The following is a 22,943-nucleotide window of genomic DNA, read 5'->3' as shown; positions in this document are numbered from 1 at the left end:
ATCCCTGGACTTAAACATCTTCAGGTGTAGAGTCCCCCAGTCCACCCTTCACTCCCCTCTTCTCTCTCAAGCTCTCTCCTTCTCTCAAAATGCACTTGTATTCTGACAAGTATATTTAAGACCCTATGTACCAGAGCCAAAATGATAAGTGTTAATCATTTAACTTTCTGTATCTCCTTAGTGACACACAGACCTTGCGAATACAAAGTTAGCCCTCCTAGAAATGTAATCCCTTGATTACAATAGTTAGAATCTCAGCCACCTAACCATCCATCCAGCTACCCATACAATATTTAGTCACATTCTACATGCAAGACCCTCTGCTAGATATTAGGGGAAACAAATGTAATCATGACAGACATTATGTTTAGTTCAGAGAATTTAAATTCTTGTGGTCAAATAAAAGGGTAAGGATTAACAAACAAAGAAAAAGCTAAAATTGTGATAAGGTCTATTATGGAAACAGTAAGTTGTAGAGACTGAAAAAAGAATAGCAGGAAGTGTCTTTTAGATAAGTAAAAGTCAGGGAAGGGCTCTCAGAGGAGGCAGCAGAAGCGGAGACCTGTAGTACAAGAAGCAACTATGGGGAGAGTCAGCTGAGCATGTTCCAGGCAGAGGGAATAGCATGTGCAAAGGCCCTCTGACAGAATGGGCTTGGTGTTTTCATGGAAATAGTGAGGAAAGAGAAATTGTCAAGAGCTGATGTTGATGCAGGTGATCATAAGGGTTTAATTCAAAGTGTAATGATAAGTCCTTGAATAGTTTTAAGGAAGAAAAGGAATAATCTAATTTAGGTCTTGACAAATAGGTAATACATAATAGTACTCACTATACCAGACACTCATTTAATCCTAATAACCCTATAAAATATGTATTAATATTCCCAGTTTTTATCAGTGGGAAAATGGAAGTAAAGAGAAGTCAAGTAACTTGCCCCACTCCACCCCACCCTGGTCTCACAGCCAGTAAGTAGCAGTGGTGGGATTTATAATCAGGCCACCCACCCATGGGGTCCATGCTTCAAACACTATGCAATATAGCCTCTCATGTTATCAATTCTGCCAGAGCAAAAGTGGGAAGGACCTGCTAGAAGCTAAGGCAATGACCCAGGCTGACATTATGGGGTCTCACTCTGGAAGGATAGTAGTAGAGATGGTAAAATTTAAATGGATTTGTGATATATTTTCGCTGTAAATTCTATAGGTCTTGGTGGATTGAATGTGGCTGGCAAGGGGAATGTGTCATAGGAACAGATGTTTTAAGAACAATTGAATCACATTGTAGAAATGACTTTTACTATTGTTTATTCACTGTGCATTTTCTATGCTAACTTCCCATCAAGAAGTTTTCTCTTTCAAGCTAATATATTCAAAGGATTTGCTATGCAACACACATTTCATCTCAGTGCCCACTGGAACAACTTTTTAACATGGTTCACTAACTTTTCTGGTCTCTTCGATGTATATATAAAGAATTGTATGATGTACTATGTACAGTTTAAGATTGTTTTCTCTTACACTATATCACCCAGTTTTACCTTGTCAATAATTATTTTTTGAAAAAAATGAGTTTTAAATAATGCTTATCATCCTATTATAAAAATGTGCTATATTTTATTGTTTTAGTCTGTCTTTGGAAAGGTATATTGCTTCTAATTTTTCACTATTCTGGGTAACATACTTTATATTCAACTTTGACAACAACCCTGATTATTTCCCAATGCTAAACAACTAAAAATGTAAGTTTTAGGTCTAACAGAATATTTTTATCCCCTAACAAATTACATTTACATATTTCTACCTTGTATTCCACTGAAGTATAACAGTTGAAATATCATCAGTGCTGTGGGAGAGAACCTGCAAGAAAGCAGATTATGTGGGAACAAATACTGGTAGGTGGATAAATTTGGCAGTCTATGTCTGCAAAAATTATTTTTTGATTGCCTCACTTATATCAGTGAATAGGAAGCAAGGCCTTCATCTGAGAGTAAAGGTGTAGACAGAGGTACTGAGTGTTTAAGGAAAGAAGACAAAGTATGATATAGTCCTCTAGAAGAGTGAATGGAATAAGCTAACACAGTAAAAGAATCTGATACCATTTACCATTAATGCATATGTACCTTATACACAGTAAGTCCTTATTCCATGTTTATTAATGAAAGTGTGTTTTTCCTAATTAAGGGGTAAATTTCCTGATAACCCTTCATTAGCAAGAAATCAAGCTGCCTTGACCATACCTATACTACACTATACATGACTAGTATATTTGTTGATTAAAAGTGTTCAAAACAAGAAAAGTATTTACTTCCACATGTAGCTTGAATCCAACATTTATTTTCTGTCTTTAGCTTTTGAATAAAAATTATTTCAATAAATACTATATTTAGATTTTTCTAAACATTCTCATTCTTACAATATTGCTGTAGCACACATACACGCACGCACGCAAACACACACACACACACACACACACACACACACACACACTCTTACAGAAAAAGTCAGGTTCAAATCCAACTATAGGATTCCTTCAAACAGAAAATTTCTTTTAAATAAATCTGTAGAGGCACCTATGGATCAGTCAGTTGGGCACCAAACTCTTGGTTTCTGCTCAGGTCATGATCTCAGGGTTGTGAGATCGAGCCCCCCTATCAGCTCTGCACTCAGTGAGAAGTCTGCTTGGGATTCTCTCTCTCCCTTTATCCACCACCCCGCTGCCACATGCAGCCTCCCCTCATAGATAATTAAGTAAGTCTTTAGACAAAGATAGACATTTTGCCAATTTAGTAGAGAAAATAGGACATTTCGAGAACAGCATGAAGAAAATATCAAACAATTAATAAATTGGAAAATTCTTTAATAAGCTATGTCTTTCTAGGCAGAAATTTACAGCATATCTCTTGCTTCCTGATACTATGTACAAAATACATACTGAACAAAAATGTGCAGAATAAATTAAAAGAATTTACCTTGAATTTTTTATTTGGTTATTCTACCATTAGGCAGATATAGACATGGCATAAAGAAAGGAAAGGCCAAATTCTGACCTAATACCACAGTATTAGAATTGCAGTTACATTCTCTCACTGCTCCTAGAGAAACTTCAATATCCATTAGAAATAATATAGGAATAAAATGGGATTTCAACTCAGATCTTTAGAAGAAGCTATTCTTAAAAATTAATTCACTTGATAAATGTTCAAGTTTCTTCCTCACTTTTTTCTATGTGATCATTTATCCTACGTGCTTTGGATGGACGTTACCAAATCTCTGAGTTCAAATTCATAGCCCCAAGAGTTATTCATACCTGAACAAGCTGGTGAGGAATACTTAACTGGTCTCCAAATCTCTTAGGGATAATTTGAAGACAAATTCTCTACTCAAATATTATTAATTACTTATTTAGCACCTTAGGTAGCTTATTTCTGAGAGGCTTTCGAGATCAAAAGGGATACAAAAAAAGTGATGAGAATCAAAGCTAAAACATCAATTTGAATTGGGCTGCACAATGAGAATTTACTCCAGCACTTTGTTGCAATGTAATCTATAAATAACCCTTTGAGGTTCACTTGCCAATTAGGAATCATCACATGGCATGCACCTTAGATGACAGTAGCTAATTTGCATGTCTGTGAAATATTAATTTGATGAAAATTTTAAAGCTTTATGCACTATTTATATCATAATTGGAACCACACTAAATGTACCAATACATAGATTTTCATTGTATCCAATGTGCTTCTTAAAAAGCTACGTTTAAATGATCAGTATTTATCATTGTCTACTTGAGAGTTTGCTTCAGTTCACAACATATCTGTGTTTTAGACTTTAAATTATTTTTAACATTAGCCATAATTGAGATGTCTGGGGGAAAATGGTGTCTATGTGGGAGTCAGAGAAGATGAGAATCAGATTTATACCCAGAGATAGATGGTCAGACTTGGAAGTTTAATTCAGAGTCTGTGGCCTTAGCCATAAACATGTCACCCTGGGTCAATAATTTAGTTCTAATTTTTTTCAAGTTTTTACTTTTTTTTTTTTCCCTCTCCCTGAGTTTTTCAACAGTCAAAAAGAACAGTTTTGTGGGTGGTCCCTTCTAAAAGTTTAAAATGGTTGTTGATTCAAGTACAAAGGGAAACAACCAGTGGGTGCTTACATTTAACTACTGTATTTAAGTACAGTACTTAGAAAAAATATCGTATTTACATATCCAGAAATTTCATAAGCTGACAGCCTGGTGGAGTGAGCTTGCCACCAGAATTGCCACACCTGTCAGTCAGGTCCAGCCACTGGCTGATTAGGTAGCAAGCAGAAAAGCCAATTAAAGACAGAAGAGGGGAAGAGAGAAAGAGAATAGAATTGTCGGAAAATCTCCACCACCAAAGAATCACAGTGATCTTTCCAACACTTATTTTTATTCTCACATCTTCAGACTATTTGGAGTTTATTATACCCAGATGGGAATTCTTTCTAATGAAAAGATTTGGTTACTTTGCTTTACCGGTAGGTACTATTAATAATGTTTTTCCAGAAAGTGGAAGCTGAGCATCATTAAAGATAAGGTCTGGGTTTTTAATTTAATGCAACAGATGTGCAAATAGATGTTGAGTCGTTATTAGCTAATTTGTTATGTGTTTATGGCCTCTCTTTCTTGCCAAACTATAAGTATCTTTAGATCAGAAGTCATGCCTAAGTTTGGTTAGGGTCCTCAGCATTTGCTTAATAACTATTTTCAGATTTGACTGTACTTCTAAACACTTACTCCTATTCATTTTGATGGTCTCCCCACACAATAAAAAAAATAGACATTTCGACAAAAAAAATAAGTAGAATACGATAAAGTCACTGAGAAACATAATATACACACACATACATTCCACAGAGCTTTATATGATCAATAAATTAGACTTGGATTGGCTCTGAGTCTTCTAGAGGCCAAAGTAAAAGAGAAAATATTATCAGTTAAGAAATACACATTATTCCTGAGATTAAACATAATAATTTATCATAAATAAGCTATATATAAAAAGTATACACAATTTGCATTAGTCTATATCTTCACTTCAAAAATGTCTATATTTTCATCGATCAATTATGTTAATCTTTATTTTAAAGAAAATCTAAACAAATATTGGCTATTAAGGATATCTTATTCAATACTTTTTCTTCATATTAGTTTATGGGAAGGAAAATTAAATTTACAATTTAAATGGACTTATTTGAATCACTTAACCAATTTGTTTATGGTCGCATCTAGTTATGAAACTTGAGTCGCAAGCTTCATCTCCCTTCTTAAATATTTAATAAGTTCTAAACTTGTAAGAGGAAACTGAACTTTTTAAATAAAATGCCTCCAAAAGAAACATTGACAATTTTCATTTTTACATAAATAGAACAGCATTCCCTCCCCTCCAGCCTTCCACACACCCCCATACCTGGCATACAAAAAGAAAAAAAGAAAACAGTGGATAGTTTTCATTACTTAATACAAAGGAAAATTAATGGAATTAAAGTCAACATTCAAAGGTAACAAACCAAAGAACTAGGATACTCTATTACTTTGCCTTATGATATATGAAGATAATGCCTAAATTATCAAATGTATATTATGTGCCACACAGCTTGGACTTTTAAAGGTCAAAGAAGTATTCCTCAATGAATTTATTCAATGAAACCTGCCCTTCTCTTCCTGTGTTAAGCTTTGACTCTTCCCAGGTTTAATAAAAGTTGTTCTCTCTTTCTTCACTCTTCCCCCGCCAATCCCCACGTTTCCAATAGGAAGTCCCTTACAATGTTGAAGATATTTACACATAAATTTATGACATAGGGTAAAAATAACAACAAAAGATTCAGAGTCAACAGAGTATTACTTTAAAAGGAAATTAATTGTGAAGAAGAAAAGAGGAACAACATAAACTCAGAAAGAGTCTGAATGGTAGTATATAGTACAAATAATTCTCTATTTGGGGGTCCTGAGAAATTTCAGCAAGTGGTTGTGGAGTAATGAATGTTTGTAATTCATTAGCTACTATTTTAAAATGCAAAGCACACCATGACATCAATGATGTTCTTTTTAATCTCAACAAACAGGCTATTACAATTAAAGCACTCTCAAAAAGACAGTATATTTAAATATAGATTTTGGTAAGACTTCAATATGTTAATAACAATGATTCAATAACATTTCATAATTCTATAGAAAGAAAATGTGTTATAAGATTGGTTTAAAAATATATGTTTATATACACCACCCTTCTGTGAGTGTTTAATAACAGCTAGCATTTCTATCCTGAAAATGTCTTTTCCTCAGTACCCTTGAGTAAGGTTTCAGATCTTTAAGAAAATAATCACTGTTTACTAAAAAAAATAATTTTTTTCCCAAATAGAGAAAATAATAGCATTTTAAAGTGCTTGATTTTCTTTTCTCACTTTCCATCTTCCTTCAGCTCCTAGACAACAAAACAATGGTTCTTTCTTCATGTGGAAGAGTAAACTCAATAAACACAAATGGCTAGGGGGCCTCACAGCAGTGAAATTATGGCTTCACAAGGACTTTTTTTTCTTTTTGAAGAAACACTTAAAAGGACCTTTTCCAACATACTTTAAAGTCATGCATGTCTCAATGATATAATTAAATTGGCAACACTAAACATTGCTGACTGATAAATGAGGCCAAAATAATTAAGTTCTGTTTTTTGTACAATCAAGATTTAGAGCAGCAATCAATCTGGGTAAGAATTTGGAGTCAGGAGATTTCAGAAGATGAACAAGCAACTAGATAAAACTGGTCATGTGGGAAGGTATTAAATGAGTATACAGTTTATACATAGCTGCGGATACCTTCCATGTCTTAATCTTCATTAGAACCTTGTTGATTCATTGTTCGTGTGGTTTCATACTAAACTGGACATGGTATGCGAGTAGACAAACAAAAGAACAGCTTAAAAGATAATCCTATGCACTATTGAGCACTACTTATCTTGAAAATGTAAAAATATTAATAGATTGAAAATACAAAAGTTTTTTTTCAAAGCAAAAAAAAAAAGAGGCTCAAATAATGCAATGGAAAAGATTAAGGAATATTAAGAGTGGTAAAGGGCATGAGGGAGAGAAAGAGAGAACACAATATACTTTCCACATGTGTATTTATGGAACTGTGTATGTTGGATGCCTACTCCAGTTTCCATTTTTATTTATCTTCTACCTCTCCCTTCCTTCCTTAGGATAAATCACACGGTTTTCCATATCCTATTAACAGCACCCCACTCCACATGGTCTTCCCTGTGGAATCAGACTGTGGTCAGAAAGAGGTGCTGCTATTATTTCTCCTGGAGGCTGGAACTCCAGGCTTCAGCAGACTGATGCACTTAGCAGGTCCATCAGGCAAGTCAGAGCAAAATATAAACAGGGCAGTCGGATGTGTTAGTAGCTACTGGGATTTACAACCAGATACAAACATATATACATATATGTATACGTATATATATGCACATACACATACATATATATTATTTATATAAATCTTAAAAATCCCTCTTGTCAGAAGCTTACTCTGATTAGTAGCCATGGACCTTAGAGAAAGAAGGAATATCCTTTTCAGGAAAATGCACCTCCTTTGTAGTGGGCTAAGGAAGAGACATCATGAACAGGTGATATCGCTGTAATTTAGAAAAACGGGAAAACTCAAGAGTGTCCTACTCGCCAACAAAATGAACAAGCACCAGCTGTGTTTTGGCATCTCCAACTATGGATAACCGTCTCTCTTTGACTCCAGGTGCACATGTCTGCCTCCATGAATGTTAGCATGCGGCTAGGATGAGAGAGCAATGAATGTGTACAGGAGTGCTTGCTCGTTTGTAGAGTGGAAATTGCACTTTGTTTTTAAAAACGGATTTTCCCCCCGGAACTCTGCAATTCAACTCGCTGAAAGCACAAATAGAATAAATACACATGCAAAAACAGAGGGGGAGGGGGCGAAAAAATAAACCCCACCCAGGAACCTTCTTTTAAGAAACAGGTGCTAGCTAGCAAGAGAAAGCAGCCAGTTGCCAATAACAATTAAAACTCCATCTTCCTGACTCTGAAAACAATTTCTATGGGGAAATAGGCGCCCTGTTTCCTAGGGTTTAATTCACTAGGTTGTCTCTGTGAATTAGAGTCAGATCTAAGTTTCACACTCAGGAGCGGTTTTCGCTGTCGACTACTACTGCCCTCCCAGCTCAGAGAAGTCCGTTTCCAAACTGGGTAAGCCCTTTTCTCCGAGCAGCCTTGACCTCACTCCTCCAAGTCGTCACTTTTATTTATGGCCCCGTGAGCAGTGTCTGTGTCGCTCAGCCCGTCCCCAAGAACAGTCACCGCGAACAATGAGCCAGAGAAGGGACCCACCCAGCGAACGCCTGCTCTCCGGCCGCGCGCAAGCCTGCTAGCGCGGGACGCTCCTGGCTTCGGGGCTCCCGGTGCCCCACCTTTCCCCTCCAGAACCCAAGAAAAACAGGAAGGTAGGTCGTTCCCGACACCTAGACTCTCGTAATCACTCAGTAAGCCCTGTTCCCAGAACCCACCAATTAAAGCCGCCGTATCTCAAAAGAAAATCTGAAGAGGGGGCGGCGTGGCGGTCCCGCCGGCTGCCCACCCGGATGTAACTAGCCCAGTTGGGGGGTTTGGCACTCACTTACGCCCGAGTCCGCGGCTTACTGAAATCCCGAAGGATTTGGGGTGGGGGCAAGAGGTGGGGCCAGGAGCCATAAAGTGGCTTCCCGTCCCCTCCCCCCGGCCTGGCACGGCTCCGGGATCGGGCAAGACACAAAAGACGGGTAGTAGCAGTGCCACCAACTCTTCCGCCGCCTCCATCTGCGCTGCGCCGGCGAACGCGGCGGCGGGGCCTCGGGGCCGGGTCCCCGCGCCGCCCGGGGCACGCCCGGAGCCTGGGAGCATCCCTGGATGCCGCCGGAGCTTCCTGGTGCGCTCTGCGCGCAGCCCCCCAGCAGGAGCTTTTAGCTCCACAGATAAAGAGGAGAAATGGAGAGAAAAGGCAAGACTTACTTGGGGACCGAAGGCTCAGCCGGACTCCCGCTTCGGACTCGGCAGGTGTCTGGCACCGCGGGCCCAGGCGGAAGGCGCTGGCGCAGATCCGAGCTGAGCTCCACTTGAGCGAGGACGGAAACTCCCCTTGCTACCCGGCCCCGCGCCGCGCTCCTCGCTGTCACGGCACCGAGCGACGCAGGCACGCTCCCCACTGCCGCCTCTGTCCTGGTGGGTCTCTCTGCCCTCCTCTCCGGGTTCGGCTGCTCCCCCACAGACCACACCCTGTCACCTCGGCAGCCCTCCACTCCTTCCTCTTTGACACTTCCACCGGTTACTCCTCCGTCTGCGTCCTCCCACCCCCCTCAACCCACGTGCTTCTGCCGCTCCCTCGGCTCTAAACTTCCCCTGCCAAAGCCCCCACCTCTGCTCTGAAAACCTAAGGTCTCCCAGCTGAGGAAAGGTCCTGGGGTAGCATACAGCTGACTGACCTTTAGGTCATCACCACATCCACCACACTCCCCCCCCCCTCCCCGTCGCCACCCCCCCGCCAGCCACTTAAGTAGGCAGAACCCATTATGTTGATCTTGTTAATGCGATGGTTTAGGTATTGTGTATTATATATATAAGGATGTTATTTTTAATATGTCATCTGTCACTTTTAATACAATTTATTCCTGAGTGTCACTTAGTAATCATCTAGCAGCTTATTCATTGATCTTTGGGACTGGACTATCAGCCCAGCTTTCTGCATAAGGCAAAAAGGCTCAGCAAAATTCCAGAAAACCGTCTTTTGCCCAGTCCAATTCTTTAAATGCCATTTTCTACTGAGACCCCGTCTCTCTTTTTTTCTGCTGTTGTTATAGAAATATTCTGATACTCACTTTTCTCTGTTCCTGCAGACAAAATTAGAGATTCCTTCCTAAGGGCCCCATCAGCACTCTGTTCATAATTTCCATGATAGTTCTTTCCACCCATGTGATATTCTCTCTCCGTGTGACTGCCTTTACTACTGGTCCATAAGTTTCTCCAGGCAGAAGTTTGTCATGCTCTAACTTTATCAAGCGGCTTCTAATGTAATCCCTGGTACATACTATATGCTCAAAAAACTGTTCAAGGAATGAATGCCCTTTAAATATGATGCAAAGGTTGGTGGTTTTATATCCTATTTAAAGAAATGAAGCCTTCAATGATGGGCTTGTCTGCAGCTCAACTAATAGGTCATGTTGAAAACTAAAACCTTTTTACATTTGGCTGGGTAATTTCTTATACATTCTTTAATGTAATCCTTAAAACAAGTCTTCTTTGTAGGTGATACCGACTTTTTCTAACTTGGTGAATGCCATGAAGTTCAAAGCTCCTAAGCATCAGAACTGGGCTCCGCATTTCTCCAGACTAGCACAAGCTGTGTGAGGTTGGCATTCTTTTTTTTTTTTTTAAGTTTATTTATTTGACAGATAGAGATCACAAGTAGGCAGAGAGGCAGGCAGAGAGAGAGAGGAGGAAGCAGGCTCCCCACCAAGCAGAGAGCCTGACACGGGGCTCGATCCCAGGACCCTGGGACCATGACCTGAGCCGAAGGCAGAGGCTTCAACCCACTGAGCTACCCAGGCGCCCCCTTTTTTTTTTTAAATTTTATTTATTTATTTGACAGATAGAGATCACAAGTAGGCAGAGAGGCAGGCAGAGAGAGAGGAGGGAGGTTGGCATTCTTATCACACTTTCATCCTGCCCTGACTGCCCAGTGCCGGATGCTAAGCTACCTACTAGCTCCATGGAAGAGCCTGCCCAACCAGCCTTTTCCAAAGTAGTATTTTTCCCTTCCATTGTTCTCTCTTATTAACTCTTGAGCCTCTTAAGTTAGAGCTCTAAAAACAAACAGCAAAAACAAAAACTTCCCTAAATTCAGACCTCTTATAAGCACTTATTGTCTTAATTCTTAAACTCATTAAAAAAAAGTTGCTTTGTTTTGTTTTTTCATATATCTTGCTTCAGCTATCCTGTGTCCTACACAGGGATTTATTTCTTTGATACCTTCTTTGAAATAAAGAGAAGCTAACATTAAGTTAGAAACATCATCTAACAGCCTGCCATTACTCTGAGCCCTTTGCACATATATTAGTTTATTTAATCCCCAACAACCTTAAAAAGTAGAGATTATTTTATACATGGGAAATAGGCACAGAGTTGGGGTCACATAGCCAGTAATTAGTGTGGAACAGGGGTTGGATTCCTGACAGTCTGCCCCAGGAGCGGCTCTCTCTCCACCTTCAGTGATTCCTTGTACCTAAGAGATGTTAACAAATACTTCTAAATAATTCATACTTACTCCTCTAGTTGTAATAACAGAAAAAAACTTAATAGCAGACAAGAGAGACCATAAGTTATGAAATGGGCAGACTTCAGGTTATCAAGGATATATGATTGGCCCCAACACCATGAGAAATGCTTTCTTTGGTGGGATTATGGACTCTACCTCTGACATATATTTGAAATATGAGAGGAATACAGTCCAGGTTCATGACTTCAGGTGTGTGTATGAGATAACCAAGACTTCAAGGCTGAATTCCAGATCTTTCCTCACAATCAGTGAAGGACATCCCTGGCTAAACTGACTCCTGGCTAAGCCCACCCAAGCCAGTGTGTGTTCTTAAGGGATCCTGCTCTGTGTAAGTCACCTCCTCAGTCCTTGTGGCAGGCTGAATAATGGCTCACAAAAGACATTCATGTCTTAATCCCTGAATCCTGCCAGTTATTCCTTATGTGGCAAAAATATGGACTTTGCTGCTGTGATTAATTAAGGATCTTTAGGTGGAGAGATCATCCTCATCCTAAATGTAATCATGTAATCATGTAACCATGTCCGTATAAGAAGCAGCAGGAGATTTGACTCTCAGAAGAGAGGGCAACATGATCAGAAAGGCAAAGAAGACGGGAGGGATGCAGCCACAAGGCAGGGAATGCCAGAAGCTGGAGGAGGCAAGGGAGGGTTTCTCTCCAAGAGCCTTCTGAGACAGCATGGTCCTCCCTACATGTTGATTTTTGGACTTTGGGTCTCCAGAAATGTAGGGAAATAAATGTATGTTGTTTTAAACCACCAAGTTTGTGGCAGTTTGTTATAGCAGCGGAAGGAAACTACTACAGTCCCCAAATCTAGAAGATGACTTTCTATACCTAGGATTGAAATAGATGTCCCAAGCAGTTGGTCAGTCCTCTCTTCTATGGATGACAGAGCCAATCAATTGAGAGAGAAGGGGGAGGCATTTGATTCCCAGCATCATACGATGTAAAATCTCTGCAATTTAGACTTTCTCATTGCCTCCAGGTAATAAATATGTAAAATAACGGGGATACACTTAACACAACTTAAAGTAAACTTGAAATTCAAAATTTGTTTTCCACTATTTGACCACACTACCTAAAGTATATGATGGTTTAATATTAAAATATATATGCTATAACTATGTAGTGAATAGTAAAAACATATCTTCATTGAGTTAGAAGTGTTAATTTGTGGCCATCTGGGTGGCTCAGTGGATTAAGCCTCTGCCTTCAGCTCAGGTTGTAATCTCAGGGTCCTGGGATCCAGCCCTGCATCAGGCTCTCTGCACAGCAGGGAGCCTGCTTCCCCCTCTCTCTCTGCCTGCTTCTCTGCCTACTTGTGATCTCTCTCTTTAAAGAAAAAAAAAAAAGTGTTAATTTGTAAAATGAAAAAATATATAAACACTCTATAAACTTTGTAACACTTCTTGGAACTTTTCTCACATTTTGCTATATTTGAAATCTCTGAACAAAGAAACAAACCAAAAAATGTGGCCTAGAATTTTTTTATCTCTGAGAGGTCCTGGTAACTGAAATAAAGAATTTTGATAAATCTACTAAAAAAAATTTTTTTTTTTTTGCTTTTTTAACTAGATCTACCAGATAAAATACAGGACACCCAATTATACTTCAATTACAGATAAACAACTAGTAATTTTTTGGCATAAGTCCACATGCCATACAATTTTTGAGTCCACAAATCATCTCTATTTTTTTTAAAGATTTTATTTATTTATTTGTCAGAGAGAGAGAGGGAGAGAGAGTGAGCACAGGCAGACAGAATGGCAGGCAGAGGCAGAGGGAGAAGCAGTTTCCCTGACAAGCAAGGAGCCTGATGTGGGACTCAATCCCAGGATGCTGGGATCGTGACCTGAGCCGAAGGCAGCTGCTTAACCAACTGAGCCACCCAGGCGTCCCAAATCATCTCTATTTTGAAAGCTGCTGTTAACCATGCGTTATTTGGGATTTGGAGATGTGCTTATACTAAAAAGTTTTTTATTGTTTATCCAAAATTCAGATTTAACTGGGCGCTCTGTATTTTTATTTGCCCAATCTGACAATCCTGTTTTGTGTTTTCCTATTCTTCTCCCTTCCCTAGAATCTCCACCTTTCCCCCTCAGTTTTCATTGGGACTAACTAATTTATGTTCACTTGAAGCAAGGCTAAAACAAAATTTAACCCGTCACTGCTGGCCTAAGTTCTGAGGCCTTGTTCCACATAGAAGAAGTGGGAGAATGATGTGAGTCTCCTTTTCTTTCTTGTTTTAAAGATGTATGTATGTATGTATGTATGTATTTGACAGAGAGAGACAGAGAGGGAGCACAAGCAGAGGGAGAGGGAGAAGCAGGCTTCCCGCCAAGCAGGAAGCCCAATGCGGGGCTCAATCCCAGAACCCCAGGATCATGACCTGAGGCGAAGGCAGACGCTCAACAACTAAGCCACCCAGCCATCCCTGATGTGAGTCTTCTAAGATTTGGCCATCGAGTAAGATCTAATCCACCATTAGGAATTTCCCATTAGGTGACAGAGTGTTAGGCATGCTCCTATTTATCATACAGATAGTAGATTGGATTAAAATGAAGACTTGTTTTTTTTTTTTCCTTTTGAACTACTTTCCATCACTCACAGACCTTTGGATTTAGTACAATAATTCTGACCAGAAGTAAGCAATTATTCTTTGCTCTTTTTCCATCCTTTCCCCTATGATTTCTGGCCGCAAGATGTATAGTAGTTGGGGTGGGGGAAGAAAAGATCATTTGTGTGGTCTGTATTAGAAACTTGAGCAGGACACATAAAGCAAGTCAGGTAAATCACTAAGTTATTTGCAACTTAGTTTCTTCTTCTGAAGAAATAGAGCACAGCTCTGCATTCTGCACACCTTGTATCCCACTTGTATCTTTTTTGGGCATCAAACATTTTCCATTTTGAGTTAAAATTACTTGGAGACATAAGAGTCAGATTTAGATTAGCAAGCAAAAGTATTCTAGTTGAGTGAACTCGACAGGTTTTTACTCGCTTTTAAAGATTCTCAAGTGAAAACAGAGGGATAGCTAACAATAATCACAGCATAAAGTTGTTATAAAATTAAATGAGAAAATATCTGTAAAATATTTCACATAGGACCTCATATAGTTTAATCAATCAATAAATGGTAACTCTTTTTTTGGCCTTACCTGATACTATCAATCTGTACAATGCTTTACTCCCCAGATATGTCTAATGTGCACATATTAAGTGTTTAAAGCATATTAGCTAAATCAATGGACAAATGGGTATAAGGTAATTTATGTGAAAGTGCTATGAAATTGATAAAGTGCTATAGGATTTTTAAGAGGTTAGACCTAATAGTAATAATTAATAAGTAATAACAGGTAACACAGTGAGTCTTTGATTCTGGCGCAGCTTTGAGAACAGCTCTGCAAGAAATGTTTAATGCCTAACCTTTTTTATCAAAAAATTCAACTGGGAGAGACACTGTCTACAGAAAAGCAACATCTACTGATCAATGGAAAATGTTTCATTCATTCTGCTTTGCTCAATAAAAATTCACTACCTTCCTTTAAAGACTTTTTACTGTATTTCTTTTATTGAACCTATATTAAATTAGTTTTATTTAAATGTGATGGAGACCTCCCTTTTACCCTACAGAAGCAATTTTTTATTTGTCTCTCCCTATCAGAGTGGAGTTCAGCAGGCCACAGCCAATGTGGTAACCCCACAGTTATGAGGGATATAAGCTCCAAATTCCCAGAACTGCCTCTTGACTGATGATGGCTATCAGGACTCCAGTAATCACTTGTCTCTATGCTAGAGATAGAGGGGGAAGGTTAAAGGGTAGAAGGGTAGAAAGTGAGCCCCCACTTCTGACTCAACCTTCTGGAAACAGCCTTTCCAAAGCACTCTGCAATGAATTTCACCTACTCTGGGTGCAAGGAGAAGCTGGGAAATGTCACTGTTAGCAGGACACACTGCTGCTTGAATACAATTAGGGTTCTGTTACTCAGGAGAAAGAAGAGAATGGATATTAGGCAAATAACGAGCAATGTTTGCTATTGACCTCTCTATTTTTCCCTTTCATCTTCATCTTTTAAATCTTCCTTTTGGGGGCGCCTGGGTGGCTCAGTGGGTTAAGCCGCTGCCTTCGGCTCAGGTCATGATCTCAGGGTCCTGGGATCGAGCCCCACATCGGGCTCTCTGCTCAGCAGGGAGCCTGCTTCCCTCTCTCTCTCTCTGCCTGCCTCTCCGTCTACTTGTGATCTCTCTCTGTCAAATAAATAATAAAATCTTTAAAAAAAAATAAAAAATAAAAAAATAAATCTTCCTTTTGTGGGGCGCCTGGGTGGCTCAGTGGGTTAAGCCACTGCCTTCGGCTCGGGTCATGATCTCAGGGTCCTGGGATCGAGCCCCGCATTGGGCTCTCTGCTCAGCAGGGAGTCTGCTTCCCTCTTTCTCTGCCTGCCTCTCTGCCTACTTATGATCTCTCTCTGTCAAATAAATAAAATCTTAAAAAAAAAAATAAATCTTCCTTTTGTTACCCCATTGGCGACTCCTTAAACATTCTGTAACCTGAGTAATTTCCTCTCCTATTTCTGTGTGCCTTTTTCACTATTTCAGAAATCCACTACTTTGTCTTTTATGTTATCCATACAGTCTTTTTCCTATTTTTATATTGGTTACTTACTCACCCTAAAGTTCTTCATTTATTTCATTTTTATTCAATTCTCAGCCTCTCATACCATCCACTATTTTCTCTGATTATTGCCCAACTCAGCTCTTTAATTCCACAGTCATTGACTTTATACATTTTTCCACGTTTAATCCAGATGCTTTCAGGGCCTTTGGTCCTTTGTAATCTAGAAAACATTAGCTTATGATATGATATCTGGTATTTGCTTTGGAATAATTCAACATTAGGAGGGAGAAAAAAGTCTGTGATGTACAAATGAAACAAGATTAACCATCTGTTAAGATTACTGAAACTGGGTGATGGATATGTGGAGATTCATTACATCATTACTTCTAATCTTGTAGATGTTTTAAAATGTATATAATAGAAAGTAAAGAAAGAAATGATTGTGGGGCACCTGGGTGGCTCAGTCAGTTAAGCATGTGCCTTCGGCCCAGGTCATGATCCCAGGGTCCTGGGATCAAACCCTAAATTGAGCTCTCTGCTCAGTGAGAGCCTGCTTCTCCCTCTGCCTGCTGCTCTCCCTGCTTGTGTTTTTTTTCTCTCTCTCTGACAAATAACTAAATTTTTAAAAAATCTATCATAAGGAAACTATCTGAAAGATATTAAAAATAATGTTATTTAAAACAGGGAAAAACTGAAATGCCATAATACAAGTAATAATTTTAAAAAATTAGAGGTGCCTGGGTGGCTCAGTCCATTAGGCATGTGCCTTCAGCTCAGGTCATGATCCCAGGCTTCTGGGATCAAGTCCCACATGGGGTACCCTGTTCAGCAGGAAGCCTGCTTCTCCCTCTGCCTGCTACTCCCCACTGCTCATGCAGTATCTCTCCTTCTCTCTCTCTGTCAAATAAATAAATAAAATCTTTAAAAAAAAGAAAGAAATGATCCCTTGAATATCTACTTTTCATACTTTCCAAGTATAAAGTCCTCCCCAAAAATTTTTCAGAAAACTTTGGGAGGCTCACATTGTGTTAGCCCCCTCTACTTCTGGGATTTTCTCTCACATTGGTGTCTATATCTATCCACATCTTCTCATATATAACTGTATTTTCCCCAAATTACAAACACACATACACATCCCTTTCTCACAAAGTCATTTTATGAAGTGCTATAGGCCCATATGCAGGCTTACATATTTCATAGCTGTATAAAAAAATACCTTTCTCTTCATTCCTTAGAGCTACATGTGGTCTTTTAACTTCATTTCCTTGAGATATGAACAGAAGTTTTGTGCAGTTTTCTGTTCCTCCGGTCTTCTGTTTTTTTCCTCTGCTAATTGAAATACACCTGATTTTCAGAATCTGACCAGCCATCCTGGGCCACAAAGGCAAAGCCATTAGATGGCAGAGTTACAGGATAGAAAAGGCCTGGGTCCTAGAACACTAGAGACTGTCATGTCAGCTCTGGGCTGTCTTCCTTTGGTTTTGTTTATGAAAGCAAGAGGAATAAACATCTATCTTATTTAAGCCACTGTTATGTTATGTGTTCTTTTTCTATCATGCTGCCAAACCTAATCCTACTTGATATACTTACCAAGGAATTTTCCTTTTTCTGAACAAGTGCATTTCTGAGCCTAAGAGAAATTCTACTGCCAGATAGTAATAACTTTTTTTCACCTTATTTATACCTAATTCCTATATCCATTTCCAGGTCCAGTGATAGACATATTTCTCTTCTTGACTTGTTATTGTCTAAACAAATATAATAAAAATGTATTGCAATGGTAATTTTTAAGTGGTTTAAATATGAAATTAAAAGAAGAATATGTTGACTCTTTGAGTTATCTATTGTTAACAAATCACTCCAAAGCATAGTAGCTGAAAATAGCAATGTTTTGTTATTTCTCACAATTGTGTGGTTTACTGGGATCAATTGGATGTTTCTTCTGTTCCACACAGTATAGCTGAGGTCCCTCGGGTGGCTACAGCTAGAAGATCTGTTGTGGCTGGAACATTCATCATGGCCTCTTACCCGGTGCCTGCCTCCATCTGGCCTTTCATGACTTCATAGCCTAGCCGAAGCATTTTTATAGCATGATGGCTGACATTCAAAAAGGGAGATTCTGAGAGGACAAGCCCTCATGTGTAAGTACATTTTTAGCTTCTCCTTGCCTATTGCTTGCTAATTACCACTTCGCCCAAACCTGCAGATGAGAAAACTGAGCACAAGGAGTTTTAGTAATTTATCCAGAGTTATGGATTTAGTCAGTGGCAGAGTCAGGATTTAAAACTAGTTACGCTGACTCCACACCTTGAGAATGAAATTATGGCTGGGGCTGCGGAGTTTAGAACTTGATTATTGTCTATTTTACATGTGTAAGGTTTGGCTCTCCAGTTATTTCCAATTAGAAAAACTAAAAACAACATATTATGCAGCTTTTCAGGGTAAAATCACGGGTGTGTTTTGAAATTTATAAAACATTGTACAAAGGTTAAAAATGTGAGAGCTGCCTTATCTTAGTGTATCCTCCACAGTGCTAGCTGAGAGTTGCTGTGTCACACGTTATCTGCACACAGTGTGACTCAATGCGGTGTCCTCTGGAGCAAGGCTGGAGCCTGGCTATTTCTGGAGGGATGGTGAGCATCCCTCACCATGGAGGTGAGGCCTGTGTCTTCCTCATGTCAGTTGAATCTCTAGGTATCACTGTGCCTCCCTCAGAGTTGAGACCCACTCTTGCAACAAAGGCAAGAGATATACAGAGACACTTAGGTTGCTGGTTGAGTTTGCATGAAATCGTCACCATGTGTCAAAGTCCACAAGGGAAGTCCAAAGGGAACACATGGGGGACCTTTAGCCTTTTTATTGATGTCCACTTCAGTTCACATGCCAAGGATGCAATGAATTGAAATCAATTGTTTTAGATCCTACTTGGACCCCAACATGCATTGCAATATAATTTATTTTGCAGGAATATCACAAAAGGCTCCACAGGCAATTATGTTCAATGTAGGAAAACACAAGTTCTGAATGTGAAAATATGTTATGTAGCTTGCATTTAGAAAAGAGGTGGGTAAGGTTAAGGCAGTTTGCAAAAACTAGGGAAATAGAACATTCAAATAATAGGACTCTGAGAGTCTGAGAGTCTTGTTTAATTAAAGGAGTGATGGGGGAAATTTTAAAAGGGCTTAAAACTGAGACAGGATTCCTGTAGGGAATCAGGTTCCTATTGTTGTTTGGCGTGAAACCAACTAACTACACTTAATTAAATTAAGTGTGCTAATTACATTAACATATTTAATATCTACCTTTGTTTCTTGTGTACTACTTGGGTTGTCTGAGCAAAGTGGCATGCCCTCAGTTGTCTGTCTCTCTCCTCCCCTGCCATCTCCTACTCTCCTTCATGCTTGTGCTACTCCAGCCACATTGACATCCTTGCTGTTGTTCACACACACCAGACCCACTCTTTCCTGTGTCTGGAACATCTTTCCTTCAGCTGTATGCATGGAAACTCTTTTACCTCTTTCAAGTCTTTGCTTAAATTTCATCTTCTCCATAAGGCCCTATTTAAAAATGCACCCCATCACCAATCTCAGTATGTCCCAATCTCCTTTATCTACTCTGCTCCCTTTTAGGTCAAAATCACCATCTAATAGCATGGTTTACTGTCCGCTTTATTGCCTAGCTCCATCTCTGCCTGGTCCACCTAAGAAGCCCTATAAGGGGCTTTTCAGTTCTATTAAAGCTTTTCAGTTCTATTAAATGGCTTATCTCAAGAGCCTAGCACATTGCTTAGCCCATAGAAGATGCTCAATAAATACCTGCTGAATAAATAATAAGACTGTCAATTGTGCAATATCTATTCTTAAATAAGTCTTTTGTGACTACAGTGATGTTCAGCCTTCTCCTTGCCTTGTGGTTACAACACAGTACAATGCTTAATGCCATGAGAAATGAGGGACGAGTTGTATAAAAAAAATAAAGTGAAGAAAGGATCTGTACCAAAAGAAGGGGAGTGTTGTTCTGAGTTAATATAGTTCTGAGTTAATATAATATAGTTAATAAAGTTAATATAGGGTACAGATGCTTTAATGCTACATTTCTAGTTCAGGAGGTCCAAATAACAGTCCTAAAAGAATTGAGCTGGAAGAGGCATAGGGCTAAGAATAACCAGTGTGGTAGAATACATTTTGATTTGCCTCACTTCCAAATTAATTCCTGATTGAAAATTCTGACTCACAAAATTGTGACTCAAGAAGATTCTTACCAATATGGATCTACTAATTATTTTATATTTTTAAGTTTTAGTTAGCAACAAGTTTGCTCACTCCGAAACAATACTTTTTCTAATAGGTCTCATCTCATGGTCAAAAACCTCAGATGGTTAGTACAAACTAGAATGCTATGGTAAAAGTGATCCCTGTGCTATATTTAGCTTTGAAATAAATGAGCATCAATATTGATGGCCAATGACTGCCATGGGTTGGGAGGTGAGAGTGTGACATTAGTGCCTATATTTACTATCCTTGGCCGAAAAGATCTCTAAGATGCATCACGCTCTGGGGAAGACAATGTATTAAGCATTAGCAGAAATTCTGACAGAGGAAATTTCAAGTGAATATATTAAGGGTTATAACTAGCTGGAAGGTAAGCAGTGGAAATAAAGTATCACTGAAGATAAAACTTAAGTTAGAACTTTCATGTTAATATATGGGCTTATTCACATATGTTACTTAATATATGAGGTTTCTTCCTGCCTCATTAAAATACATCTGAAAATTTTTCAGAAGGCCAGAGATATATGTGTGTGTGTGTGTGTGTGTGTGTGTGTGTGTGTGCACGCGCACGCGCGCTCATCTGTCTGTGTTCCTTTGTTTCCTTGTTTATTATCTGTGTCCCCAACTAGGTTGTATGTTTCATAATAGTAGGAACCATATCTAATTTGTTCATGAGTCCCTCAAACATAATAGGAAATTATTAAATACATTTTAAATGCATGAGTTGAAATTCGTCTGGTAGCTTGTAGCATGATCCTAAGGGGGATGTCATAACATTTTGTTGGGAAAATAGTGGCAAGAAAATCATGACTTTGATTCATTTTTTTTTGTTGTTCCTTCTAAGAATTCTAGCATAACTGCAATTAGAACAAATATTTTTATTAACAAACCAGACACCTGTTTTCATAATGGTTACATTTTTCAGGAGTTTACTGAGCTAGATCAACCTTACATTATGCTGTGCCTTACTCCAACTATGTACAGCATCGTTTGGGGCTTCAGTTTAAATACACCTATTTTAATGCATATTTCTAAGTAATTACTTTCAAAAAGGAAGATACTCACTTAAATATTTGTTAAACATATGGACAACTCCAAGCAGAACTAAAAATAAAATTTCTACTTAGCAAGTGTATGGGGTAATAGCAAATAAAACAAAGCTTACAAAAAAAAAAAAAAAAAAAACCTGCAAAAATACAAAGTACCTCGTAAGCCAAAAAAATAGAGAAGGCATAAAATAAAAGAACTAAGATTACACATATTAATTATGACATTTATGTGTGAGATAAACTCCCCTCTTAACAGCAAATGCAAAAAAAAAAAAAAAGAAACAAAAGTCACAATAGTAGCAAAATGGAACTCAGGGAGAAAAAAAAGCATTGAATTACCCATTGAATGGGTAATTCTCTTGATAAAATCCATTGTGAAGGGATAACAAAATAAATCTCTGTATACATTATATATAGCAACAAAAATATTGTAAATAATTTGACATCAAAAACCACTGTAGTGAGATGCTTTAGCTCAGTACTGTGACAGATCAAGACACAAAGTAAATAACCACAAATATTTATGAACAATATAAATTCATGCTCACAAATAGAAAATATATATTTTGTCAAATGTGTGAGATGTGTTTATAAAATTTAATCAGATTTGAAGCCATTCCCTCAACTTTTATTTATTTATTTTTAAAGATTTTATTTATTTATTTGACAGACAGAGATCACAAGTAGGCAGAGAGACAGACAGAGAGAGGGGGAAACATGCTCCCCGCTGAGCAGAGAGCCCAATGCAGGGCTCGACCCCAGGACCCTGGGATCATGACCTGAGCTGAAGGCAGAGGCTTAACCCACTGAGCCACCCAGGCACCACATTCCCTCAACTTTTAAAAAATTGGTAACTGGATGGGCTAGTTTACATCTTCTGTCCAAATATGCACAACACTTAAAGTTAATTAAGAGTCCACTGAATAGCAATTTAGTTAAAAAGGGAATAAAAATGCAATTAAAATGTCTTTAGAAAATAACTGAAATGAGAATAATAATACCAAAATTTCTAGGGTAATCCAAAATACATACTTAAAGGTAAAATTATATCTCTATGGGCTATGATTTAAGAAAGATAAATGAACGAGATAGCATCTTATTTAAGAAGCTAGAAAGTTTTAAAAAAGGCAATGTTAAGGAAGGCAAGAAAAGGGAAAGTAATGGATTAGTAAATAGAAAAAAAAAATAAAGTGAACCAATCTAAATATGTAGGGGTTTTATAATGGACATATCTAGGAAATATACTTGTTGAAAAGAAGTAATATAAGCAAATATCAACAAAGGGCTGGATATGTAGAGGCTTTCTAAACTTGAAAACAATATATAAAATTACACAACTGGTGATCTATTGGATTGCCTGATCATGTTAAAACATCTGTATGGGGGCCTCTGGGTGGCTCAGTCGTTAACTGTCTCCTTTGGCTCAGGTCATGATCCAGGGGTCCTGGGATAGAGACTCAACCTGGGCTTGTTGTTCAGCGGGAAGCCTGCTTCTCCCTCTCCCACTCCCCCTGCTTGTGTTCCCTCTCTTGCTGTGTCTCTATTTGTCAAATAAATAAATAAAATCTTTAAAAAAAACAAACAAAAAATCTGTATGGAAAAAGATTAAACATATTAAAAGGCAAAGTGAGAAAATACTTTGCACCTG

General features: G+C 38.6%; 1 protein-coding gene across 15 annotated transcripts in view; it reads right to left on the bottom strand.

Moving 5' to 3' along the window:
• The window catches only part of SEMA6D (semaphorin 6D), a 597,430-nt gene extending 588,212 nt beyond the window's left edge, over positions 1-9,218 (bottom strand). For 6 of the 15 annotated variants that reach the window (XM_047735954.1, XM_047735950.1, XM_047735963.1 and 3 more), the window contains exon 1: positions 9,042-9,218. The gene's annotated coding sequence lies outside the window, so the exon portion shown is untranslated. The remainder of the gene's footprint in view (positions 1-9,041) is intronic. The other 9 variants (XM_047735961.1, XM_047735962.1, XM_047735965.1 and 6 more) reach the window with 4 other exon arrangements.
• Positions 9,219-22,943: the final 13,725 nt, after the last annotated feature.

This window comes from Lutra lutra, chromosome 7 (genome assembly GCF_902655055.1).
Source record: "Lutra lutra chromosome 7, mLutLut1.2, whole genome shotgun sequence".
Classification (NCBI taxonomy): domain Eukaryota; kingdom Metazoa; phylum Chordata; class Mammalia; order Carnivora; family Mustelidae; genus Lutra; species Lutra lutra.
The sequence above is the reverse complement of the archived record's forward strand: the minus strand, read 5'-3'. Positions and strand labels throughout refer to the sequence as shown.